Below are 12,151 nucleotides of genomic sequence, written 5' to 3' on the forward strand. Positions count from 1 at the left end.
TCCATCAATCCAAGAAGTCCTGCATGGCTTCGTTTGCCTCTGTCCAGCGCCTCACAGTCTGCCTCAGCACCAAAGGAACATACTCTGGTGGTAGCAAAAGGAGAACCATCGGTGATAGTTGTTTTTTTGAAAGTCAAATTCCGTTTTCACCCTCAAGCAAACTAAGACTATACTTTCAGGGATCATTGCTATAGTTCCCGACTTGAGAAGTGTGTTTCAAAATGGTATGGCCTCGCTATCCACGATGATGAAATGTGATATTTCCCACTGGGCGTGAAGCGGGCACAGAGAAGTGAATCAGTTCACAAGCTTTTTGCCATTGATGACCGCTCTTTACTTCCTCGTGGAGTAAAGAGGTGGGAAATATGGACTGAGTGGTTATCAGACTACGTCAATAGACTTTTATATATAACCCCAAAAATTCGACTTGATTAGTTGATAGAATGGCCGAATTATCCGATATATTTTACTGTGTTTCATTTCAAAGGGGGATTTTGTGACACCTTTCCGCATTGAACCTTCGCAGGAAGCCCAATAGTCATCTCCCTCGAGCCTGGAAACCAGTTATCTGCTCACCCGGTTCACACCTCCCTCACATTGTTCTCTTGGAATTTGGTGTCCTAGCAATCCCTGAGCTTGTCCTTCAAGTCACGCTGATTACCCGAATATACCCCTGTCCCTGCAATTGAAGCCTTTTTTCTTCTCATTGAGAAGACCTTTGAGTTCACTGGTGACCGTTGGCTTGTAGTTGGTAAAGTAGTGTACAGTCCAGATTGGAACGTTGGCATTTTTAGAGAATCAAATGTTATTCTGTAAGGCATTCCGGAATGCTGTGGATAACCTCCCAAGAGGTCCACACTGCAGATAGCAGTCCATCAATCCAAGAAGTCCTGCATGGCTTCGTTTGCCTCTGTCCAGCGCCTCACAGTCTGCCTCAGCACCAAAGGAACATACTCTGGTGGTAACAAAAGGAGAACCATCGGTGATAGTTGTTTTTTTGAAAGTCAAATTCCGTTTTCAACCTCAAGCAAACTAGGACTATACTTTCAGGGATCATTTCTATAGTTTCCGACTTGAGAAGTCGATCATGGTATCTCCCCTGCCAGGTAAGTATAAGTTGGTAGTGACAGAGACAGGAGTGGTATTCCCAAACAGAGCACTTGGGGTGACGGTTCCCAGATGGCACCGTCCTCACAGATCAGTGAATTTAAAATCAGTGATCAGTGTGAAATGCAAAATAAAGGCACAATTGATGAGTAAACATATCAGTTGCTTGCCAAAAGTCTCAGCCAGTTGAGACTTGTACACAGAGGCAAACCAACTACCTAGACTACACCAATGAATTGGGTCACCAGTTATTTTTTTCACAAGATAAAGGTTGCACCTTTCCCGGAAGTGCTGCAATTCCGGGTCAATGCTTGGAGTGAGCAGAGCAAGCCCCTTTTTCATCTCCCAGAGCTAAAAATCGGCTTAATATGTAGTCCTCATATAGAGGACATATCAGATATTAAACTGATAAGAACAGATACTACACTTGATCTTAGCCAAAAGGCCGAGAAGCGATGACACATGAATGTTTGCCTCCAGACCCAACGGACTAGCGCATCTCTCAAATGTCGGGGTGCGGCTCATACAAATGGGCGTGGCAGTCGCCTGTTACTTAACATCCCACTCCCCACGCAGCCTGTATTCTTAAAAATCTTTGATTTCCTTCCAATCAAAAGTGTAAGCTCTTGATGAACTCTTGTTGATTCCTTCCAATCAAAAGTGTAAGCTCTTGATGAACTCTTGTTGATTCCTTCCAATCAAAAGTGTAAGCTTTTGATGAACTCTTGTTGAATTCACTTATAATTCAGAGAGTGATTTCACTTTTAGGCACCTCTGTCTAAAAATGGAACTAACCCCAAACAGCCCTCAAAAATCATTCGTTTTTTTTGCAATCAAAAGTGTAAGCTCCTGCCTAAATCTTGATTTCACTCTAAATTCAGACAGTAATTCGGACTTGATCCAAAGCTCAACCAGAGACTCCAGGAATAAGTTTACTCGAATGACAGGCTCTTCAATCCCACTAATTTATTTTTCTTACAAGTACATGAGGCTTAGCCAAATAGCAGAGCCTGGCAAAAAATAAGGTCAACTCATTGTTGTTCCTCTCCACGGAAGTCTTTAGTAAAAGGCGAAAGACTAATGCGTATTGAAGAGAAACCAAAGTCAGTAGCACAATCAGGTGAAAGGCAGCCCTATATCCCTGTGGAACAAGTAATCCCTCTTGCGGTAGGGAGTGGTTGAGCTGCGGGTGTCCAAAGCCTAACCCATTTCCCAGCCCCCTTTCCTCAAAAAATCTATGATTTCTTTTCAATCAAAAATTGTAAGGCCCTCCTGAAATGTTGTTGGTTTACTGTGAATTCAGACAATCATTCAGTGATTTAACACTCCAGTGGTGAGTAAACAGGTCCATTGTTGGCAAAGAAGCTCAATCTTGGGGACCAACAGTAGTTCAAAGAGATGTGTGCAAGTGAAAAGCACTGGTTTTTCTTTGACACTAATATCAGTGGAGAGTGCGGACGCAGTCCCCAACTACCACAAAAACACTGCCCTGCACTCTGAAAACTTCACACACAGGCTCAGGGCCACCACGGGAAGAGCATGCACGCAAGTACACACGTGCACGCACACACACACACACTCGGACTGAATGGGAGTCAATGGGAGCTTCCCCAGGGGAACCTCCTATTGGGCCCAAAATCTAAAGTGGCCCCCCTGAGGGCCCCGGGAGGAGATGGTCCAAATTTCAGCAGCCCAGCACCAACCAAGAAAGAGTTGTAGGCAAAATCCAAACTCATTTCCCGGTTTGTAGTGGTCGGTTTCACAAATTCTTGGACTGACAGCCGCACTCTGCAAACTTCACACACAAGCTCAGGGCCACCATGGGTAGAGCATGCACACGAGCACACACGTGCAAGCTCCTGATGAACTCTTGTCGAATTCACTTTGAATTCAGACAGTGATTTCACTTTCAGGCACCTCTGTCCGAAAATGGAATCACCCAAAAACAAACCTCAAAAGTCATTGATTTTTTTTCAATCAAAAATTGTAAGGCCCTCCTGAAATGTTGTTGGTTTACTGTTAATTCAGACAATCACTCAGTGGTTTAACACTCCAGTGGTGAGTATACTGGTCCATTGTTGGCAAAGAGGCTCAATCTGGGGACCAACAGTAGTTGAAAGAGATGTGTCCAAGTGGAAAGCACTGGTTTTTCTTTGACACTAATATCAGGGGAGAGCGCGGACGCAGTCCCCCACTACCACAAATTATGCAGTCGAGATTCCCACATTTGAGGAATTCGCAGTGGTCAACACAGCCGGAGTGCAATGGCTGAGCCTCGCCCTGGGTGAACCACCTTTGTGATGATGGTATCTCCCCTGCCAGGTAAGTATAAGTTGGTAGTGACAGAGACAGGAGTGGTATTCCCAAACAGAGCACTTGGGGTGACGGTTCCCAGATGGCACCGTCCTCACAGATCAGTGAATTTAAAATCAGTGATCAGTGTGAAATGCAAAATAAAGGCACAATTGATGAGTAAACATATCAGTTGCTTGCCAAAAGTCTCAGCCAGTTGAGACTTGTACACAGAGGCAAACCAACTACCTAGACTACACCAATGAATTGGGTCACCAGTTATTTTTTTCACGTGATAAAGGTTGCACCGTTCCCGGAAGTGCTGCAATACCGGGTCAATGCTTGGAGTGAGCAGAGCAAGCCCCTTTTTCATCTCCCAGAGCTAAAAATCGGCTTAATATGTAGTCCTCATATAGAGGACATATCAGATATTAAACTGATAAGAACAGATACTACACTTGATCTTAGCCAAAAGGCCGAGAAGCGATGACACATGAATGTTTGCCTCCAGACCCAACGGACTAGCGCATCTCTCAAATGTCGGGGTGCGGCTCATACAAATGGGCGTGGCAGTCGCCTGTTACTTAACATCCCACTCCCCACGCAGCCTGTATTCTTAAAAATCTTTGATTTCCTTCCAATCAAAAGTGTAAGCTCTTGATGAACTCTTGTTGATTCCTTCCAATCAAAAGTGTAAGCTCTTGATGAACTCTTGTTGATTCCTTCCAATCAAAAGTGTAAGCTCTTGATGAACTCTTGTTGAATTCACTTATAATTCAGAGAGTGATTTCACTTTTACGCACCTCTGTCTAAAAATGGAACTAACCCCAAACAGCCCTCAAAAATCATTCGTTTTTTTTGCAATCAAAGGTGTAAGCTCCTGCCTAAATCTTGATTTCACTCTAAATTCAGACAGTAATTTGAGACTTGATCCAAAGCTCAACCAGAGACTCCAGGAATAAGTTTACTCAAATGACAGGCTCTTCCATCCTACTAATTTATTTTTCTTACAAGTACATGAGGCTTAGCCAAATAGCAGAGCCTGGCAAAAAATAAGGTCAACTCATTGTTGTTCCTCTCCACGGAAGTCTTTAGTAAAAGGCGAAAGACTTATGCGTATTGAAGAGAAACCAAAGTCAGTAGCACAATCAGGTGAAAGGCAGCCCTATATCCCTGTGGAACAAGTAATCCCTCTTGCGGTAGGGAGTGGTTGAGCTGCGGGTGTCCAAAGCCTAACCCATTTCCCAGCCCCCTTTCCTCAAAAAATCTATGATTTCTTTTCAATCAAAAATTGTAAGGCCCTCCTGAAATGTTGTTGGTTTACTGTGAATTCAGACAATCATTCAGTGATTTAACACTCCAGTGGTGAGTAAACAGGTCCATTGTTGGCAAAGAAGCTCAATCTTGGGGACCAACAGTAGTTCAAAGAGATGTGTGCAAGTTAAAAGCACTGGTTTTTCTTTGACACTAATATCAGTGGAGAGTGCGGACGCAGTCCCCAACTACCACAAAAACACTCTGAAAACTTCACACACAGGCTCAGGGCCACCACGGGAAGAGCATGCACGCAAGTACACACGTGCACGCACACACACACACACACTCGGACTGAATGGGAGTCAATGGGAGCTTCCCCAGGGGAACCTCCTATTGGGCCCAAAATCTACAGTGGCCCCCCTGAGGGCCCCGGGAGGAGCTGGTCCAGATTTCAGCAGCCCAGCACCAACCAAGACAGAGTTGCAGGCAAAATCCAAACTCATTTCCCGGTTTGTAGTGGTCGGTTTCACAAATTATTGGACTGACAGCCGCACTCTGCAAACTTCACACACAAGCTAAGGGCCACCATGGGTAGAGCATGCACACGAGCACACACGTGCAAGCTCCTGATGAACCCTTGTTGAATTCACTTTGAATTCAGACAGTGATTTCACTTTCAGGCACCTCTGTCCGAAAATGGAATCACCCAAAAACAAACCTCAAAAGTCATTGATTTTTTTTCAATCAAAAATTGTAAGGCCCTCCTGAAATGTTGTTGGTTTACTGTTAATTCAGACAATCACTCAGTGGTTTAACACTCCAGTGGTGAGTATACTGGTCCATTGTTGGCAAAGAGGCTCAATCTTGGGGACCAACAGTAGTTGAAAGAGATGTGTCCAAGTGGAAAGCACTGGTTTTTCTTTGACACTAATATCAGGGGAGAGCGCGGACGCAGTCCCCCACTACCACAAATTATGCAGTCGAGATTCCCACATTTGAGGAATTCGCAGTGGTCAACACAGCCGGAGTGCAATGGCTGAGCCTCGCCCTGGGTGAACCACCTTTGTGATCATGGTATCTCCCCTGCCAGGTAAGTATAAGTTGGTAGTGACAGAGACAGGAGTGGTATTCCCAAACAGAGCACTTGGGGTGACGGTTCCCAGATGGCACCGTCCTCACAGATCAGTGAATTTAAAATCAGTGATCAGTGTGAAATGCAAAATAAAGGCACAATTGATGAGTAAACATATCAGTTGCTTGCCAAAAGTCTCAGCCAGTTGAGACTTGTACACAGAGGCAAACCAACTACCTAGACTACACCAATGAATTGGGTCACCAGTTATTTTTTTCACAAGATAAAGGTTGCACCGTTCCCTGAAGTGCTGCAATACCGGGTCAATGCTTGGAGTGAGCAGAGCAAGCCCCTTTTTCATCTCCCAGAGCTAAAAATCGGCTTAATATGTAGTCCTCATATAGAGGACATATCAGATATTAAACTGATAAGAACAGATACTACACTTGATCTTAGCCAAAAGGCCGAGAAGCGATGACACATGAATGTTTGCCTCCAGACCCAACGGACTAGCGCATCTCTCAAATGTCGGGGTGCGGCTCATACAAATGGGCGTGGCAGTCGCCTGTTACTTAACATCCCACTCCCCACGCAGCCTGTATTCTTAAAAATCTTTGATTTCCTTCCAATCAAAAGTGTAAGCTCTTGATGAACTCTTGTTGATTCCTTCCAATCAAAAGTGTAAGCTCTTGATGAACTCTTGTTGATTCCTTCCAATCAAAAGTGTAAGCTCTTGATGAACTCTTGTTGAATTCACTTATAATTCAGAGAGTGATTTCACTTTTAGGCACCTCTGTCTAAAAATGGAACTAACCCCAAACAGCCCTCAAAAATCATTCGGTTTTTTTGCAATCAAAAGTGTAAGCTCCTGCCTAAATCTTGATTTCACTCTAAATTCAGACAGTAATTTGAGACTTGATCCAAAGCTCAACCAGAGACTCCAGGAATAAGTTTACTCAAATGACAGGCTCTTCCATCCTACTAATTTATTTTTCTTACAAGTACATGAGGCTTAGCCAAATAGCAGAGCCTGGCAAAAAATAAGGTCAACTCATTGATGTTCCTCTCCACGGAAGTCTTTAGTAAAAGGCGAAAGACTTATGCATATTGAAGAGAAACCAAAGTCAGTAGCACAATCAGGTGAAAGGCAGCCCTATATCCCTGTGGAACAAGTAATCCCTCTTGCGGTAGGGAGTGGTTGAGCTGCGGGTGTCCAAAGCCTAACCCATTTCCCAGCCCCCTTTCCTCAAAAAATCTATGATTTCTTTTCAATCAAAAATTGTAAGGCCCTCCTGAAAGTTTGTTGGTTTACTGTGAATTCAGACAATCATTCAGTGATTTAACACTCCAGTGGTGAGTAAACAGGTCCCTTGTTGGCAAAGAAGCTCAATCTTGGGGACCAACAGTAGTTCAAAGAGATGTGTGCAAGTGAAAAGCACTGGTTTTTCTTTGACACTAATATCAGTGGAGAGTGCGGACGCAGTCCCCAACTACCACAAAAACACTGCCCTGCACTCTGAAAACTTCACACACAGGCTCAGGGCCACCACGGGAAGAGCATGCACGCAAGTACACACGTGCACGCACACACACACACACTCGGATTGAATTGGAGTCAATGGGAGCTTCCCCAGGGGAACCTCCTATTGGGCCCAAAATCTACAGTGGCCCCCCTGAGGGCCCCAGGAGGAGCTGGTCCAAATTTCAGAAGCCCAGCACCAACCAAGACAGAGTTGCAGGCAAAATCCAAACTCATTTCCCGGTTTGTAGTGGTCGGTTTCACAAATTATTGGACTGACAGCCGCACTCTGCAAACTTCACACACAAGCTAAGGGCCACCATGGGTAGAGCATGCACACGAGCACACACGTGCAAGCTCCTGATGAACCCTTGTTGAATTCACTTTGAATTCAGACAGTGATTTCACTTTCAGGCACCTCTGTCCGAAAATGGAATCACCCAAAAACAAACCTCAAAAGTCATTGATTTTTTTTCAATCAAAAATTGTAAGGCCCTCCTGAAATGTTGTTGGTTTACTGTTAATTCAGACAATCACTCAGTGGTTTAACACTCCAGTGGTGAGTATACTGGTCCATTGTTGGCAAAGAGGCTCAATCTTGGGGACCAACAGTAGTTGAAAGAGATGTGTCCAAGTGGAAAGCACTGGTTTTTCTTTGACACTAATATCAGGGGAGAGCGCGGACGCAGTCCCCCACTACCACAAATTATGCAGTCGAGATTCCCACATTTGAGGAATTCGCAGTGGTCAACACAGCCGGAGTGCAATGGCTGAGCCTCGCCCTGGGTGAACCACCTTTGTGATCATGGTATCTCCCCTGCCAGGTAAGTATAAGTTGGTAGTGACAGAGACAGGAGTGGTATTCCCAAACAGAGCACTTGGGGTGACGGTTCCCAGATGGCACCGTCCTCACAGATCAGTGAATTTAAAATCAGTGATCAGTGTGAAATGCAAAATAAAGGCACAATTGATGAGTAAACATATCAGTTGCTTGCCAAAAGTCTCAGCCAAAAGTCTCAGCCAGTTGAGACTTGTACACAGAGGCAAACCAACTACCTAGACTACACCAATGAATTGGGTCACCAGTTATTTTTTTCAAAAGATAAAGGTTGCACCGTTCCCGGAAGTGCTGCAATACCGGGTCAATGCTTGGAGTGAGCAGAGCAAGCCCCTTTTTCATCTCCCAGAGATGAAAATCGGCTTAATATGTAGTCCTCATATAGAGGACATATCAGATATTAAACTGATAAGAACAGATTTTTTTTTTTTTTTTTTTTATTATCTTACACATCTTTACCTTACATCATCCATTACACCAGCAAAAATACAATATACGGATAATACAATGCAGAACTCATACATAATACAGTTTGTAGAACTCAAACCCTACCCCCTAGGGCCACACTCCCTTCCATCGTTCCTTAGCTGCATGGAAGCCATACTTTTCCTCCTCCCCCCTTTTCATCTGGCGCAGCTTCTCCCTCACCCTCGCGACAATACTTTCTATCTCGTTTCCCTCATTACTTTTAATAAGGGCCATTCTGTCATCCCAAAGTGCTGCCTTCCCCATTGACAGAATTAACCACAACAAAAATCCCTCCCTCCCTCGTCCTCTTAATCCCACACCCAACATCAAAACCTCATAAGACAGTCTCCCCAATCTCGGAAAAAAAACCCCCAGCTCTCCCCACATTGCTCTTGCAAACCCACATCCCCAAAAAACATGGCACAAATCCTCGTCTCTGCCGCAACCTAACCGTGGACAGGAGCGTAGCCTTGACAGGCCATGCCTGTACAAAGTATCCCTCACAGGCATCCTCTTATGTAGGCATAGCCAGTTGATGTCTTTCAGTCGGTTTGGCAGCTCCTTGTGCTGCGTAAAAGTCCACTTGTCTCTGCCGACTCCGAGAACCCTCACAGGTCCCTGTTTTGCCACTAAGGCCTTGTATAGCCTCCTATGATCCAGGCATAGGTCCCCTTCCCCACACTCCTTGTGCCTCTTAGCCCAGCCTATCATCTGCTTGTAATGTGGTGGAATAATTTCCCCTTTCGGCCGCCCATTCTCCCATTTCACCAAATTCCTCAGGGGAAAGGACAGCCAAAACCTGAGCAGCACGTGGTACCAGTGCCCACTGGGGGATCTTACCCCATTGCAGCAAAAAGAAAAGAAAAGAACATCTAATTTAAGCGGAACATCAGGCACTCCCCTCCCCCCCTCTGTTACGCCTTGCTTCATCCAGTCCCTCCTCACATACTCATATCCCCCCCACACAAAGGAGAAGACATCCCCCACTAATCTTCTCCTATACTCCGGAGGCAGCGGGAAAACATACGCCAGGTAAATTATTGATGGCAGGATGTCCGCCTTGACTGCCAAAACCCTCCCAGTTAAGGATAAACGTCGGGTCTTCCACAGCCCTATTCTTGACCTCACACCAGCCAGTCGCCTTCTCCAATTCACCCGCCCACTCTCGCTTTTATCAAAATCCACCCCCAGTATTCTCATTGGACCCTGGCACTCTGACAATCCAAACTGCACCCCCCCTCTCCCCTTCCATGGTCCAAAATACTTGACTTTGGATTTTCCCACATTGACCTTTGCCCCGGATACTTTGGAAAAGGACTCCAAGATGTCCAAAACACGAAGCAAGGAGCTCTCCGTTGTTAAAAAGAGAGTCATGTCATCTGCATACTGAGACATCCTCAAATCTCTTTCTCCCCCTCCTGGAAGGCGCAATCCTTTAACCTCAGCATCCGCCCTAATAGCTAAAGCTAGAGGTTCGACATATAAAACAAAAAGCAGTGGTGAGAGTGGACACCCTTGCCTCACCCCTGTTTGCTGTGGCACCAGATCCCCCATATGCCCATTCACTCCCACCCTACTTCCAACCCCTGTATACATAATCCCTAACCACCTCCGAAAAATGGGTCCGAAACCCATCCTCTCTAAGACAGCTGCCAAAAAACCTTGGTTGACCCTATCAAACGCCTTTTCCATGTCCAACCCCACCAGCATGAGAGGCACCCCACGTTCCTCCGCCCAGTGGATACAATCCCTCACCAGCCCTAAATTCCATTGGATGTGTCTCCCCTCCACCCCGCATGTCTGATCCACATTTACCACATGAGGTAGAGCCGATCGGAGTCGTCTAGCCAACACTCTGGCGATGATCTTGTAATCAACGCAGAGGAGAGTTATTGGCCTGAAATTTCCCAGGGCCTCTTTTTCCCCTTTTTTGTGTAACAGTGTCAACACCCCCTCCCTCATTGTCTTCCCCAACAGCCCCCCTTCTATCACTGACCCCACAACTTTTAAAAAATCCTCCCGCAGGATTCCCCAAAAAGTTGCATAAAATTCCTTCGGTAACCCATCAATCCCTGGCACCTTTCCCGCTCCCAACCCTCTCATAGCTTCCTCCAATTCCGCAAGACCCACCGGACGTTCTAAGGCCTCCACCACTTCCCCTGGCACCTTAACCTCAAGGCCCTTTAAAAAACCTCCTTGTTCTGGTCCGTCCACCTCTTGTGGCCCCATGGTGTCCCCAAAAAATTTGGAGGCAATCCCAACCATGCCTCTTGGATCCGAGACAAGGTTACCATCTTTCTCCCGTAGCCCGGAAATACACACCCTTGACCGGGCATCCCTCACCTGTTTAAAAAACATGGGCGTACAGGTCTCTGCCACATTTAATGATTCCATCCTACATCTTTTCAGGAAGTCATCAGCTTTCCCTTTAAAATACAGGCCCAATTGTTCCCTCACTTCCCTGTCCCTCTGCTTATCCCTTATTCCCCCCTTGTTCTCTGCCTCCATTAAAGAATGCAACTCCTTTTGAAGCCTCCTAAAACCCCCCCTCTTTTCCCTTGCTCTTTCTGAACAATATTCAACCGTCACCCTCCTGATGTTTACCTTTATGTATTCCCACCAGTCCACAATATTGCCAAAGAAGGGCTTCAGTAAGACCCACCCCTCATAGTGTGAAATGACGGCTCTACGGAAAGCCTCCTCCCCCAACACCCTGCAATTTAACTTCCAGTACCCCTTTCCAAAACTTGGGGCCACCACTAAAAAGGCCACCTCCAGTTGGTTGTGGTCAGAGAACCACACTGGTCTCACAACTGCCTTACGTACAGCAACAGCACCTGGCACAAAAACAAAATCAATCCTACTATGTGCACCCCGTGAATTTGACCATGTTGTACCCTTGCCTGTTGGCTCCACAGCCCTGTACCCGTCTTTCAGCATGAACCCCTTCACCAAATCTGTCAAATACGGCAAACTAAAATCCCCCGACCCCTCAAAAGAGACATTGAAATCCCCCCCTAGAACCACCACCTTGTTTGTGACACACACCTCTGTTAGTGCAATAAATAGGGCCTTACGTCCCTTCGGCTCCGCTGGTGCATACACATTAATAAATCTAAATGAAACCCCCCTCCAAAATGCATCCACCACCAGGACCCTCCCCTGGACCACTGAAAAACTGTCCCGAACTTGAAACTCTTTATTCCCAAAGAGGATTCCGACCCCTGAGGAGTGTACCCCCCCGACTCCCCATCTGGACTCACCCTTGAGCCAGGCCTCCGAAAAGGCCCTGACATCCCCACCATCCCTCAGATGCACTTCCTGCAGAAAGCAAACATGTAAGGGCGTCTGAAACAGGTATTGGTAAATACTTGCCCTCTTCACCACATTCCTCATACCCCTGACATTTATGGTCATTACTGAAAATAAGGCCATTCAGTAATCAGCTTGGAGTGTGGCCACAAATTCGAAAACGACCCTCCTTTTCACTTTGTCCCTCATTCCCCTTGTACTTAATGACAGTACCTTAAGAGAACCCATTTCAGGCAAAGTTTGTTCCCCCTACTGGGTGTCTTTGTCCATCTGTTCAGCCCAGGAA

At 45.9% G+C, this 12,151-nt stretch overlaps 10 non-coding genes and 2 pseudogenes across 10 annotated transcripts; 2 read left to right on the top strand and 10 right to left on the bottom strand.

The window, feature by feature from the left end:
• Positions 1 to 163: 163 nt before the first annotated feature.
• LOC134109641 (small nucleolar RNA U3) lies at positions 164 to 379 on the top strand. Its single transcript, XR_009943044.1, has one exon. It is a non-coding gene; the product is annotated as a small nucleolar RNA U3 (small nucleolar RNA).
• Positions 380 to 1,034: 655 nt separating this feature from the next.
• LOC134109645 (small nucleolar RNA U3) lies at positions 1,035 to 1,122 on the top strand (annotated as a pseudogene).
• Positions 1,123 to 1,373: 251 nt separating this feature from the next.
• LOC134109606 (U2 spliceosomal RNA) lies at positions 1,374 to 1,564 on the bottom strand. Its single transcript, XR_009943015.1, has one exon. It is a non-coding gene; the product is annotated as a U2 spliceosomal RNA (small nuclear RNA).
• Positions 1,565 to 2,098: 534 nt separating this feature from the next.
• LOC134109734 (U5 spliceosomal RNA) lies at positions 2,099 to 2,214 on the bottom strand. Its single transcript, XR_009943136.1, has one exon. It is a non-coding gene; the product is annotated as a U5 spliceosomal RNA (small nuclear RNA).
• Positions 2,215 to 3,273: 1,059 nt separating this feature from the next.
• On the bottom strand, positions 3,274 to 3,437 carry LOC134109523 (U1 spliceosomal RNA). The gene has a single exon (XR_009942932.1). It is a non-coding gene; the product is annotated as a U1 spliceosomal RNA (small nuclear RNA).
• Positions 3,438 to 3,696: 259 nt separating this feature from the next.
• Positions 3,697 to 3,887, bottom strand: LOC134109532 (U2 spliceosomal RNA). Its single transcript, XR_009942941.1, has one exon. It is a non-coding gene; the product is annotated as a U2 spliceosomal RNA (small nuclear RNA).
• A 535-nt stretch (positions 3,888 to 4,422) lies between these two features.
• Positions 4,423 to 4,538, bottom strand: LOC134109652 (U5 spliceosomal RNA). Its single transcript, XR_009943054.1, has one exon. It is a non-coding gene; the product is annotated as a U5 spliceosomal RNA (small nuclear RNA).
• Positions 4,539 to 5,590: 1,052 nt separating this feature from the next.
• LOC134109535 (U1 spliceosomal RNA) lies at positions 5,591 to 5,754 on the bottom strand. The gene has a single exon (XR_009942944.1). It is a non-coding gene; the product is annotated as a U1 spliceosomal RNA (small nuclear RNA).
• A 259-nt stretch (positions 5,755 to 6,013) lies between these two features.
• LOC134109608 (U2 spliceosomal RNA) lies at positions 6,014 to 6,204 on the bottom strand. The gene has a single exon (XR_009943017.1). It is a non-coding gene; the product is annotated as a U2 spliceosomal RNA (small nuclear RNA).
• Positions 6,205 to 6,739: 535 nt separating this feature from the next.
• On the bottom strand, positions 6,740 to 6,855 carry LOC134109723 (U5 spliceosomal RNA). Its single transcript, XR_009943125.1, has one exon. It is a non-coding gene; the product is annotated as a U5 spliceosomal RNA (small nuclear RNA).
• A 1,060-nt stretch (positions 6,856 to 7,915) lies between these two features.
• LOC134109544 (U1 spliceosomal RNA) lies at positions 7,916 to 8,079 on the bottom strand. The gene has a single exon (XR_009942953.1). It is a non-coding gene; the product is annotated as a U1 spliceosomal RNA (small nuclear RNA).
• Positions 8,080 to 8,351: 272 nt separating this feature from the next.
• On the bottom strand, positions 8,352 to 8,578 carry LOC134109617 (U2 spliceosomal RNA; annotated as a pseudogene).
• Between the last annotated feature and the right edge of the window lie 3,573 nt (positions 8,579 to 12,151).

The sequence above is a fragment of the Pungitius pungitius genome, unplaced genomic scaffold (assembly GCF_949316345.1).
Source record: "Pungitius pungitius unplaced genomic scaffold, fPunPun2.1 scaffold_38, whole genome shotgun sequence".
NCBI classification, from domain to species: domain Eukaryota; kingdom Metazoa; phylum Chordata; class Actinopteri; order Perciformes; family Gasterosteidae; genus Pungitius; species Pungitius pungitius.